The following is a 13928-nucleotide window of genomic DNA, read 5'->3' on the forward strand; positions in this document are numbered from 1 at the left end:
AACAATCTAAAATGTATTTTCCTTCTAACAATAATGGATAAGCAATATAACATTAAAAAACAAAACAGAAGGCATTGTATATGTGTTCAATATATCATTTAAAGCAGCCACTTCTGACTTGGGAGTACTAACACCTTTTTCCAGACAGTCAGATCATTTTCTGCAGACTCTGGCTTTTGGTTCATTTACAAAAAAGGCTTCTGGCCCTTCTGGTTTAAAAGATAACCTTTAGAATGTAAATTGCTACAGTAATTAGAAGTATTGCTTATAGAGCATATTATTGAACAAATGTGTAAGGAGCATAAATTCCATAATATTGTAAAATGAAAATTGTGTATATAGTATTCCTAGGAACACAACAGTGGCCTTCTAGTTCAGTATCCTATCTGACAACTTCAGAGAAATGTGCCAGAATCTTTGTGGTGCCCATTTATGGAATAACTGTCCATAAGGTAAGTTTCTTCTTAATCCCCATCTGTTAGCAGCTGCCTTTTGCCCTGAAGTATGAGATTTATATCTTCTTTGTTTTAGTTAGGAAAAACGTATGAATTTTTTAGTCAAACTTCTAGAAATGTAGGCAATTCTATCTGTTTTGACTTTGGTATAATGAGCAAAATTAAACTGACATTTTTTTGGTCCTCTGACTGTTTTTGTTTAAATTTGAGGTATACGTGTAGTTTGAGCCTCTGTTATGGTGTTTTTATTATGGTTGGTTTGTGGATTGGCTTGAAACTCAGCTCTTCCTTCTAAAGAAGAATGTTTTATTGAGTTAACACATGAATATTGTATTAGGAGCCTGTTGAGGTGAGCTGGGTGCCTTTAGTTCTGCTTGCACGTACAGTAGTGGTAACATGTTTGGAAAGAAAATTTTTGGTCCCTAGTTCATTACTGGTAAAAGGAGCTTAAATGTCTCGCTGTGCTAGGACAGTCTCTGCCTTCCCCCACCTGGTTCCTACCAAAAACTCCATTTAGCACTGTTGTTGTAACTAACATGTAGCAAAACCTTAAGGCAGAAAGGGACGGATGGGGAGTGGAGGCAACTTATTTCCTCCTATAACTAACAGTCGGGGTGTGGGAAAAGGGCATGAGGAAAAATGCCTCATGTTTGGATCTCCTCAAATTTTTTTAAATCTGTCTTTGCAGTGAGCACCTCTGTGGAGAGGAAGGAAGAGTAGGGAATGATTCAACTTACCTTACTTGCCCTCCAAATAAAAATGCCTACATACTGCAAGTATTTACACCTTTACAGTTATTTGTATTGCTGTAATATCTAGAGACCCCATCACGGTCAGCACCTCATTGTCCTACATATTTTACAATCTGAGTTTTAAAAAAACCAAAACAAAACAAAAATCCACCACCACCCTATGAAGTAGAGTTACAGTGTACTGGTTTCAGAGTAGCAGCATTGTTAGTTACAGTGTAGTTAAACATCACATTTGTACATGGACTGACAAAACCCAGACAACTCAATGCTTGATCCTTTACTCATACTATTGTTCCATAATATTTTTTCCTCCATTACATCATGATCTATGAAAGTGCCAACTTTATTATTTTTTTTAAACTGCCTGGCCTGTTCTTTTTTTCATGCCACAACCTTTTTACTTAAAAATAACTTTGTATTCAGTATATATTTAGAGAGGAAACTCCTCTTTAATGTGAAAATGTCGAACATCTGTGGTTTTACCCACAATATAGTCTAAGCATTTGGCATATGCATTTATCTGTAGGGACACAATGACATTTTTCTCGGCAGTTGTAACCATGACAACAACCGGGAATTTCTGTGCCTCTTAACTTTTCAGAAGAATGTGAATTTTTACCTTCCTAGGGGAACATTTGGTAGAAAAGGTTTTTCAAGTTGCTAAGCATATTCAATTTCTTCAACCAGTAAATATTAAGTTCTGTCAAGTTTATAGTGTTTAGTTTTAGTACGAAAAAGTTTTAAAAGTAAGAGTAGAGTTTAAGTGAAACATCAGAGGTATATTGGTGTCTCAGCACATGCTTAAGAAACATCCATGTGCATTTGAGAGGATAAAAGTACAAAAGTTTAGTCCTATTCCATAATTGCATAAGGTTTAAGTGTAAGTGCAGAGAAACTAGGATGTTAAAGAAGCTGATTTTATCTTCATGGAGTAACTTCACTGTTGACATTTGTATGAAGTAAGTAATATAAACATTTATTCTATTAGGTCCTGAGATGTTAAGGAGCATTGTGTAATTACATAATTCACTTCACTTATATAACATCACTAAAGTTTCCATGGATACATAAAAATTTACAGATTATTTCTTAGTATAAATGTCTTTGTAAAATAAAATAGTCCTGGAAAACAAAGTTTTACAAGACATTGTACTTAGTGCAATTCAAATTTATATAGCATCTTTCACAAACTGTACCAGCATCCTAAAATGTAAAACATAGTATGTGGTATAGCAAATAATGGTTCAAATAAATATCAACCAGATTATCAGAACTGCTCAGGACCCAGCAACTCCAATTTGGTGACATTTCGGTGCCTAAATGGGAGTGGATAGTGCTAAGCTCTCTCTTGAAAATCTGGCCTATGTTGTTTAAAACATTCAGTTGTCGTAAATTTAACAGTGGAAGGAGTAAGATGAAGGGGCATGGAAAGTTGAGAGATAGTAAAAATCTGAATTCAAGGACAAGTTCATCAGATGCGGCTTGCAAATGTATAGGCTGTTAAACAGCAAAAGTCTCCTAGTGGAGAAGTTTTCTGGTGTGATAATTAAGTTCCCAAGATTTATTGTTCTGGGAGACTTCAACACCCATATTGATAACACCTTTGAGACAGTGATCTAAGACCTAGTCTCCTCGCTTTCCACCCTGTTTCTCACAGGTACTTTCACCTCCACACATATCCAGTCACATCCTGAACCTGATTTGCAGACTTCATATTGCTTACATCAACCTGGGATTTACCAACCCATCTTCCAGGCTGAGATCGAAAGTCTCCCATTTTCTAGTCGAAAGGAAGCAACCATAATAATCCTGGAAGTTAATGAGTTCCAGTCAAATTTTAAAACATCTTTCCAGGTGACTGCACACAACCAAAATACCATGGAACAGAAGATCTACTCCTGAGGGCGTTCTGTGCCAAAAAATTAAAAATTCTGCACGCAATGTTTTAAAATTCTGCACATTTTGTTTGTCAGATAAATGTGAAGGCTCCAGCATGGCATTGGGGAGCACAAGCCACTGGCTGTGCAGAGGTAGGAGATTACTGTGCAGTTCCCCACTCCAGGACACAGACTCAGCAGTGAGACTGCACCCAACGCTGACATAATGTAAGGACCGGGCCTGCCCCAGAAACACCCCAGGGACCTGCCCTTCCATGTCAGGTGCATCAGGTATGGGGCAGGCATGCTCAACAAGGCAGCATCCAAATGTGGAGGGGCTTAGTGTGGGGGGATCCAGGTGTGGGTTGAAGGGGCTCTGTGTGGGGAAATCTGGGTGCAGGCGACTCAGTGGGGGATCTGGGTGTGGGGCAGATCTGGATGCACAGGCGTTTGTTGGAGGGTTATAGGTGCAATGATAATGAGACTCTGCAGGGGGGTCCAGGGCTTAGTGGGGGGTCTGAGTGTGGGGAGGATAGAGCTTGGCAGGGTGGTCTTGGTGTGGAGGGCTCATTAGGGTGGGGTCCAGATGCTGGGGGAGTAGGGATCCATATGCAAATGGTTGGGGCTTGGTAGGGTGGTGGTGTGGGTGGCCCCTTATGAGGGAGTGGGGAAGGGGGAAACAATCAAATGGAAATGGTATTTGGCACACACAATTCTTGTGAATCTATGACCCTAGGCATGGGAAAAACAAAAGAAAGCTCACTTCTGCTTCATCATAATAGCTGCTAACTCATACCTTGTTGAACTGTTGCAGAGAGAGAGGAGTTTTAGGAGAGTTCTTGTCAGAGGGAAAGTGAAGATGTGCCAGTATTTCTGTAAAGTCTCTCACTGAAGGATTGATTGGAAGTGAAATTCATCTTCCTCAGTGGCTCAGATCATGGAGCTTTAATCCTTGTTCATAAAAACTCCCATTGACTTAAATGAATGATATATATAGGAGTTCTTTCTGGACAAAATTTGCATAAGGACTTAAAGATTTTGCCTGGAACCATTAGTTAGAAGTTAGTGTAGGGTAAGAGCATGTGGCCTCTTTATCTTTGCTAGGTCTCTGAGGATTGTCCCAGTCTACAGTTTAAAAACAACATTTCTTTATTGAAATGAGTATGCAAAGTATATCACAGATCTCTGCTACATCTAGCAGAACTTTGATTTCACAAACACAGGGAATGGAATGGAATAGCCTATTTTACACCATTGTATCTAGACCAAATGTTCATAATCCTTTTTGAAAGGTCAGCCTATAAAACAGTTCTTCATTGTTGGTACTTTGTGAAATTTTTGAAATCAATTCACATATGTTTTGGGGTCTTTTTTGAGTTTCATTACCATGTGACACACACACAGCTGAACAAAAACCAACCAACCAACAAACAAAAGAAAAAGGAGAAATGCCTGTTTGAGACGTAGTAGAATAGTTGTCAGTAAGTATACTCAAGAGAACTGTCCATGGATCCAGTAGAGAATTTTCATTTCAGTAGTTCTTTCACAGTGTGTTGTATATTTTCCCAGTATTTTTGTAGTTTTACACTATTCTTCTGTTTGTGGGGGGAAAGGGGTGTCAGTCAGTGTTTTCTTTGTTGCATCTCAAAAAATATTGTCTGTGATTTCCTTAGCTTTTCTTTAATTGAATTCCTATCCTGCTCTGAAACAGTGAACACATACTCTGTAGAGTCAAAAATTCCTGGAGTTTGACTTATTAACAAATTAATTAAACAGACTCCAGCGTATGACACTTCCTAGGGTTTATCCTTACTTCTGCTCAGCCCCAGATTTCAGCTTCTTCTGACCAGAGTGGCTTATTCCACCTCACTTATATCCAAGGTAGGTTAATAAGCTGCACATGCCCCAGTGAGTTAGCAGAGCTCAATTCCAACACCTGCTAATAGTGTGTTTCAGCAGAAGAACCCAGCTGCAGTTTTGTGGTGTCAAAAATAATGAATCAAGAAATAATATTGTAGTTTTTGTTTTTACTGCTGTATTTTGAGTTGATAACCAGAATTATCTCAGTAGTATGGGAGTCCCCATGTATATTTCCTTACTTTCTTGTGCTTTCGAATTTTTATACATTACAAGTAATGAGTTTTGTTAAATCAGGTGCATTTAGCGTAAAGCAGTTTTTAACCCTTAATCTTCTATTCCAATTAACAATACACACTGGCAAATAGTTGTGTGCAGATTTTTGCAAGGTACACAGAAATGTGAACTGGGAGAGGATGGAACCCTACAATTATAAACCCAAGAATGATCTTACAGTAAGACTTTTTGATACTTTAATATTTACAGTCTGTTTATTTCTTCAAATTCTGTTTTTTAAAGTGGTGGTTATTGAACAGAGTTTGAACAGTTTGCCACATGTCGGTTTTCAGAAGAATTGTGTATACCCATAATTTAGTGATCCACGGTAATTCTGTTCATCTGTAAGAGCAACATCAATGCAATGAATTAATTTATCAGTAGAGCAGACTATCTGATCTGAAAGATCTAAAAGAAAGATAATTAAGTCTGACTGATTTCTGTCTCTGTCTTTTGTCTAACTGACTCTGGAAACAACTTAATGAAATTTTAAATATTTGATCATCTATTAACTGAAACTGCTTTCCTAAATTGTATTAATTTTATGTGCTGTAACACTGAGTTAGTGTATATTTTGTTCATAGCTGCTAATGAACATGTCCCATTTACATTGTTACTTCTAGTCTGCCTAATGAAAACTCACAAACTAATAATCTTCAGAAATGAGATATAGCAGATGCATCTGGACAAGTGTCTGGTAATAATTATGCTTGGAAGGATTAGATTTTTATCAGTAAATGTTGGTAAATACCAATTTCACTTTACACAAACTGACAAAATATTTCTGTAAATGGTAATCTATTTACAGGTAGGCAAAATAAGAAAAATGCTGGTTGAGAATTTATTAGAGTTTGATTTAAGGATATTTTCTCTGTATATTTTGACGTGAGGTTGACAATTTGTTTTCAAGGTTAGAAAGCTTTAACTTTTTGAATCTCAGTGTCTGCAGTCATTAATTAGTTATTGGCTCGCTGCGCCCCCTCCCCAGTTGCCCACAACTGTGAAAATATAAGTCAGTACAAATAGAAAAAAATGCTTAAAAAACCCATTAATTCTGCTGAGAACAGTAGTAATAGGTTTCATCTACTTGATTATAAAGAATATGGAAAAATATTTGAAGCAGCTGATGAAGTAACTTTTTGCTTTTAGGTATCAAATCTATTTTCTCCAGGTTTTCCAGTGCGAACGACTGCAACTGTGGTAGGTCAGATCAATTAAGTTTCACACCCGCGTAGCATTTCACCATGAATCACTGGACAATTGTTCTAAACACCTCAATGTTACATTGAATATGGTGTGTTCTGACTAGTTCATATTAACTTCTCTTTTTAAGTAAGAATTCATACTCCTGTTAAGGTATACAGTGTAAAGGTTTACGAAATTCAGCTTCTGTGCCTTTAAGAAACCTCATATGATACAAGCAAATATATTAGATGTCTTGTCTAAAGCCTTTTTTTAAACCTTCATGCTTAGAATTCAATAGGAACATAATTCCTGTCGGTGTAAAAACAGATTAAGTCTGAAAAGTATTCCCTTTATATATTGGTTACAAAATTACTTTGCTGGAAATGTATGTAAACATGTCTGCAGGTATCACTGTGATAGTAGGTGAAAATCTAGCATTCATGTTGTGACATGTCTTAAGTTTTATCCTAAGTGCACACACTTGATTGATGTTCATAACTTTCCCTTTCCTGGTGTGTTTATTGTTAAATTAACAGCAAAACATAAACCACAGGATAAAGTTGCTCCTGAGTTTGACATTTCTTTGATTGTTTAGTTTAAGAATTTATCAAGTCCCCATGAACCTCATTATGCTCTATTCCCTTTTCAACCTCAAGCACCCAAATACTCTGTGCTCTTTCCTGGACTTCCAAATTCTTCAGTTTCCTGTAGTTGTGAACCCCATACTCAATTACTTAACCAGTTTTTTTTCTTATATGTATGTACTTTATCACTTAGCTTTATCTAGGTAGATCTCTGCTTTAAACACTTGACATTCAAGTGTGGATAACTTTCACTGATACAGAGCTTGATTCTGTATTCCATGAGGAAGAAAAGTTCCCACTGAAACTGATGGGTTTATCTGTTGCAAGGAGTATACAGTTGGGGTCTTGATCTCAGCTGTCTTTTGTAGACGCTAGAGATTTCTGTAGCATTGCCACATTTCTCCCCTGTAATTTAGTTTTCATGCTTGCTAGAGATTCTGAGGGACATTCTACCCTGCATGTGTAATATGGCAGAAATGTGCTGGGGTGGTCGGGGTGGCCCAGTTGTCTGGCATTTAAAAAAAAAAAAGAAAAGAAAATATGTACTGCTTGATTTCCTTCAACTCTTTCCCATCTTTTAGAATAATCTGATAATAATAGTCATTATAGAATATCAGGTTGAATAAGAAACTGAGCAAGATAGCTATCTGGTTGAATAATAAGAAAACTATTCATCCACGAACACCTTTGTCCAGTATTCATAAGATCAGTTTTCTGTCACTGTCCAAACCAGAGCTGGTCTGCAGTGTTCCCTGCCTCTCCCCTTGCTGATGCTAGTTTCCACCCCGTGAGAAGCTGTTCATAATAGGGCAGTTTTTCCAGTTTAAAAACTTGTCAGCTAAAAGGACAAAATGTGAATGTTTTGTGATATGCGTAGTTAATGGCTTTATTGAAAGTATGGATCGAAATAACTAAGGACATGGAGCTGTAATTCACTAAGTCAATTATCAGAAGATTGAATTTACACAAGATTTCAGTGTCGGGCTAACTTTCACATTAGGTTAAATGGCTTTTATATATTATTTAATAAGCAGTTTAATTTGATGCCCCCAAATAGGGGAAGAGTTTATCATCTTAATATGATTCGATGCTTGAGATGTTTTAACTTTACTTTCGGTTTGTAATAAATCAGAGTAATTCTGTTAGAGCAAAGGCTGTCGCAGTTCCTTCTCTAAATGCTGAAAAGAGATAATACAACAGTTTACACTTTATTAGGAAATTATTTAGTCAATGGACTTGTCTAGACCAGGATAAATGGTGTGTTTTTAAAAATGTATTGGCAAAAACATTTGAGGGCTCTAATGGAGACAAGGCAAGTTGCCAGGTGTTTGCTGCTCGAGGTGAACTTTTAAGCTCTCTCTGGGAGGCAGGGACCTTTGGTTTCCTTTAGGGGTCTGAGGATGTTAGCAAAAGTTCCAAACTCCTCTTGTCCCAGTTTGTAGCTTACAATTTCTCCCTGTGGCTCTTCCCCGCCTGTTTCAGTGCCTTCCGATTTTTGTCTCCCCTAATCACTGTGTCCATCCCCTTCTGTGTTCACCTGTGCCTCTTTCTGCACCCATGTCCTCCTGTGTCCTCCATGTCCCAGTCCCGTAATGAGGTACAGGAGAGAATTGGACAGCCCGAGATACTCACAGCAGGCAGGCGTTAAGGGGTGTACAGGCTAGTGGTATACTGGGAGATAGGAGGCAACATTGGGCACTGTGTGCTACCCTCTCTTTATTCAGCCCTTATGTCTTCCTTGACTCTCCAGGGGCAAGGAGAAGAGCTGAGATGGGAAAGCAGGACGAACACAGTGAGTGGCTGCTCTGGTTGTTCTTAATCTGAAATAAACTGAAAGCAGTTAGAATCTCATGATGTTAGTAGGCAGATGCAGATGTTTAAAAATATAATAAACACCATAAAAATTTGTAATTCAATATTTACTGGTAATTAGTGGATTTTGCCCCCCCCGCCAGCAGGTTGTATGCTCGTGAGGTATCTTAAACTTGAAACTCAAAATATTGCTTTATAAAGAAACACTTTATTGTTAGTCTAGTTGTTCAGTTTAGCCAATCAGATGTATTCTACCTATATTAGGTTATGTTGAAGCAATAAATATAACTGAGAGTAGGGAAATATTAGAATCTAGAGAGAGTGAAACCACACTACAAGTTTAAGGTCTCTTCTTTGCCACATGTTCATAAGGTTTATCCAGGGCAGTGTTGCTGAGATTTATTTGTGATCCTGTAAAAGACTTGGGTTAGCTGGCTCTTCAAATTCTGTGAATCAGTAGGTACTGTATAAAATGTTACACAGCTTAATAAATTCAAACAATTTTTTTTTGTGTAGACCCATTTAAGATCTGTATGGTGTTATTTGTTATGAATTCTTGCAGTAGAGCTTTCTTCAGGAAAAATCTTGAGCAACTTAGACTGTTATGCATTTTAAAATAATAGCATGCTTTTAATTATGTTAAAAATGTGCAACTCAATTTGTGTTCAGTAAGATCACTTGTTCAAGACAGTTACCACCTCTTTCAGTTTCTTTTCTATAACTGTTTTTCTTTTCTGACACTATTTCCTGCTGCTTTTCCTCCATTAAAAAAAAATTGTTTAGTGATGACTTTCAGGAGAAAATAAAGCTGTTCTTTTTTCAATATTTATTTTCTTTTTGGTCTTGCATCTGTTTGCATTTTTGTTCTTAGTCTTTTGGATTTTGTATATATTTTAAAATATTTTAAATCCACTTCTATCTTAACATTGGTTTAGTCCAGCAGAGTGCCTGACAGAATTTTAGTACTGTATTTTTCCCTTAGCCTCTCTTGTCTTTTTTCCCTTTATTTCTGGCCTTTTTCTTCTGTTCAGGTAGAGAAGTTTCAGTTACGCATCCTGGCTTTCATATTTTGTTTTTCATCCTCCCTCCCCCCAACATTAAATTTTTCTCCTTGGTTTTTATTACTGTTTCTTTTGACTTGCTCATTTTTTCATGTCTCTGTTCTCCTTTTTGTTGTTTAAGTGTCTGATCTGTTTTGCTGCACTAAAACTCGTTCACTGCATTGTCACTATTAGCATTAAAATTATGGCGTTCTACAGAAGTTCTTGCTCCAGTGGGAGCTGCAATTGGCCAGACCTGCGGACAGGGCAGGTAAACACACCGGCCCGGCCTGCCAGGGGCTCTCTCTACACAAGCGGTGACCTCTGTTTGAGAAACCTTGTGCTAGATGGTTAGTAATATGCAGTACTAATTAGATTAATTAGTTAATACATGTTCAACACTTTGTTTTCAAATCACTATATATGTGCTAAGTTGCTAATAGCTGCCTCTTGAATTCATATTTGCTTTCTTCCATTCTACTTTATTATTTACATTATATTATTTATCCTTTAAAATGTAACTGGATTTTAGAATAAATGACATTTTAACATAATATTGTACTTATGTCTTCAGTATCTTCTATTCTTTACTTACTGACATTTTTTATTATAGTCTGCACTCTAGAATAAGGTCTATTTTAAATGTGTTTTATATATCATCACCATCATTTAAAAATAATAATAATAATGATGTCCCATTTGGACAGAGAACAAGCTTAAAAAATTTGCATTCAAGTGATGATTTTAGTGGAAAGGTATAAATGTCTGAAAAAATAGAGAGTCACAGAAGCAGAGAATTGGGTGAATGCTCAATCATGGCTAGGTAACTTAGCTATTGCAGTGTTGTTTTCACAGTCTTGGTCGAGCTCCCCCTGCTGGATGCCCACCAGGCTGCAGTGTTTGGACTCACAAGTTGAGCTCATGTGCTCCCTTTAGTCACTGGGTAGGCTCCAGCATGCTTCTTGGGCATCAACTCTGTCTGATACCCCTTCTAGAAGTGGGATCCCACAGGCCAGCTGCCCTAGGCACCCAGAGCTAGTACTGACCCTCAAGATACCCCAGTAGTTTGAGCACACCTTCCTCACAGCTCCACTCATGTGGGCACTCTGGTTTAGTTTATCACTTCAGAGACATAGAGTAATAGACATAGACATTGCAGAAAGGTTTGTAAAATATTCTTTGTTTTAGATGGCACTAGATATACTAATCTAGGCAAAATAATAAACACTTGCATGCTATTTCCTTCCCCCTGTTTCCTCACCACTCTTGAGTGTCCTTTAAGATTTGGGTCAGTGTCTTTTCAGGGTTCCAGGTACCCTTTCTGAGACTTCACTCCTCCAAATCAGGCTTTTCTTCCAGACCAAGAAATTTCCTTTCTGGCCAGTAAGTTTCCTTTCAGCCTTGGCTATTCCCTCAGTTAACAGGCCCCCTCTTGCTCAGGAAACCTTCCCCTTTGAATCTCTTGGTGAGTCCCTCTTCGACTTCACAGCCTTTGTGTTTTTAACCCCTGTTCTGACATCATCTGTCTTTTTGTTTCCTTCCGGGGGTTTTCCACTCCTTAAAACTTTCGGTATCCAGAGACAAGTGGAGAAAACTGGTTTCACTTGGGATGCACCCATCCCATTGATCTATTTGGGCAAGATGTAGCGGGGTTGGTCTTTAACAAAAGTCCTGTTCAGAGAGACACCCCTGTTTTGTCTCCTTACTGCAAGGAGTAAGAGGCATGGGTACAGTGAAGTTAATCATAAGATTTTAAACATACAGAGAATTCATAATCTCTAACAGAATTTGTAAATTATACATAGATTTCCCCAAATCATCACAGTTTTATAAAAAGTCAAGGATTTATATGGGACAGTAAGGATATTCCAGAACAGGGGTGGGCAAACTTTTTGGCCCGAGAACCGCATCTGAGTATGGAAATTGTATGGAGGTCCATGAATATTCATGAAAGTCTGGGTTGGGGTGTGGGCTCGGGGAGGGGGAGAGAAATGAGTAGTTCAGGGTACAGGAGGGGGTTCTGGGCTGGGGCAGGGTGTTGAGGTGGGGGGGATGGGCTCTGGGGTGCAGGAGTATGGGACCAAGGTGTTCAGAGGGCGGCTAATGGGAGCTGCGGGGATGGCGCTTGGGGTGCGGGCAGTGTGCGTATCCCCCGGCTGCCCCTACTCGTAGGAGCTGGAAGGGGGACATGCTACTGCTTCCGGGAGCCACGCAAGCCCCAGACCCCGCTCCCCAGCAGGAGCTTGAGGGCCAGATAAAAACATCTGAAGGGCCAGATGTGGCCCCCGGGCTGTAGTTTGCCCACCCCTGTTCTAGAAGGTATGTTAAACGAGTGAAGAAATCTCGTATTTAAGGATGGATGATCAAAATAAGAGGGTCATCATTAGGTTGCTCAAAGTCTCCTGTGTAGTGATGAAGCATAGTATCATTTTGTCATGTTTGGATACACTGTGAGGAAGTGAGTAGTGAAAAGAGAAGAACTATATCTGAAAGGAGACAGGCAAAAAAAGTATGCATGTCAGTTTGCAGTATTTGGGTTTAGGAGCATATCCCTTGACATTAAGACCTTATAAAGATCTAGGTTTTGTACTGATGTAAATACAACAAATAAACTTAGAGCTTGGTCTTTGCTGCCTGGATAATTGATGCAGTTTCCCGTATTTTAGGAATTAAGATTTTTATAGTCCGCATATATAGAATGTGTCTAACAGGCTAAACAACTTTTTGGTTTTATTAAAATCCCAAATGTGCACCAAAGCCACCAAAACAAGCTGCTCCTAATAAACTGCTCTGGTCTTATATATCTCCTGTCCTGTCCATAGCCTTATTTTCACTAGGAGAAAAGATATGTTCTTGCGTTAGCTAACACATTTACCTTGACCACTTAACACAGGTGAAAACTACAAACTTTCCTTCACTAGAATTTTGTCTTGTGTTAGCCATGTGTTAATAGAACCTAAGAACACATCTTTTTCCTAGTGTGGATGCATCCCTATAAGAACAAAGTTCCTGTACTCATCTTTCATTTAAACATAGGTCTTGCAAGCCCCTTCCTCCTGTGCAGTCATGTCCCTGGACATCTGTAGCAAATATGTTTGTGTGCTTTATGTAGTATTTTGGCACAAAACTTCCTATATTACCATCAAATTTTTTACTCCCTAAGTCTCATCTTTTTTATTTTTATGTATTTTTCCTTCTGTTTGTCTTTTTCTCTCTCCTTTTTGTTACATGTAAATTTGTTTCTCATTTATCATCCTCTCTCTCCTCCCTCCTTTTAGGCTTGATCCAAAGCCCATTGAAGTCAATAAGCTGTGGATTACATCCTGAATCTCCATCCTCTTTCACTTCCATCTTTCCTCACTCGTTTGTCCTATATTTTACCCCATTATCTCTTCTAAATTTACTATCCCACCCGTTTATGCTGTATCAGGAAAAGAGATGGAACCTCCCCAGGAATTATTTTATACAAAGTTTATTTTTCAGAGAAGATATGCGGAGACTATTGTTTTTTCAGATGAATATTTCGATCCCCAGCGGTTGTGAGAGCTTTCAGGAAGTGACAAGCTCTTCTGAAATTACTGTTTAAAATCTTCATAATTTGAGTTTAATCAACTAAACTTTGGCCTCGCTAACACTAGATTTCAACCTCTTGTATCCAGTAAAGTAAGTTTTATCTCTCTCCCTCTTGTTCTTCCTGTGGTGTTTCTTTTCCTTTCCTTTTGTTTGCTCCAAAGTGGGCAAAAATATATATATATTTTTAGCCCTGATATCTGTATTAACTTGAGAACCTATTGTTAAATGCACAACAAAATTGTTAAAAAAAATTCTGCCCTTTACCTGAATCAATTTTGATTCTAGTTTTTATTTATTTCAATTGTAATACAGAGGGACCAGAATAAGTCTTATAGTAGAAATTCAGCAGCAAGCTTATTTAGAGTTGATGCTGCCACTCCGTAATTCTCAACAGCCTGTCCCTAAAACTCAGTAAGTTAGTTTCGTGTTAAAAAATCAGCAAGAGTAGCATATCTTAATAAAAACAAGCAGATAAAGACACATGGTTTTGCTTTGTGAAGTTGTTTTCAATACTTCT

At 38.1% G+C, this 13928-nt stretch overlaps 1 protein-coding gene across 1 annotated transcript in view; it reads left to right on the forward strand.

Moving 5' to 3' along the window:
- The window catches only part of DGKH (diacylglycerol kinase eta), a 275087-nt gene that overhangs the window by 41553 nt on the left and 219606 nt on the right, over positions 1–13928 (forward strand). The window lies entirely within an intron of this gene.

The sequence above is a fragment of the Gopherus flavomarginatus genome, chromosome 1 (assembly GCF_025201925.1).
Source record: "Gopherus flavomarginatus isolate rGopFla2 chromosome 1, rGopFla2.mat.asm, whole genome shotgun sequence".
Taxonomy (NCBI): domain Eukaryota; kingdom Metazoa; phylum Chordata; order Testudines; family Testudinidae; genus Gopherus; species Gopherus flavomarginatus.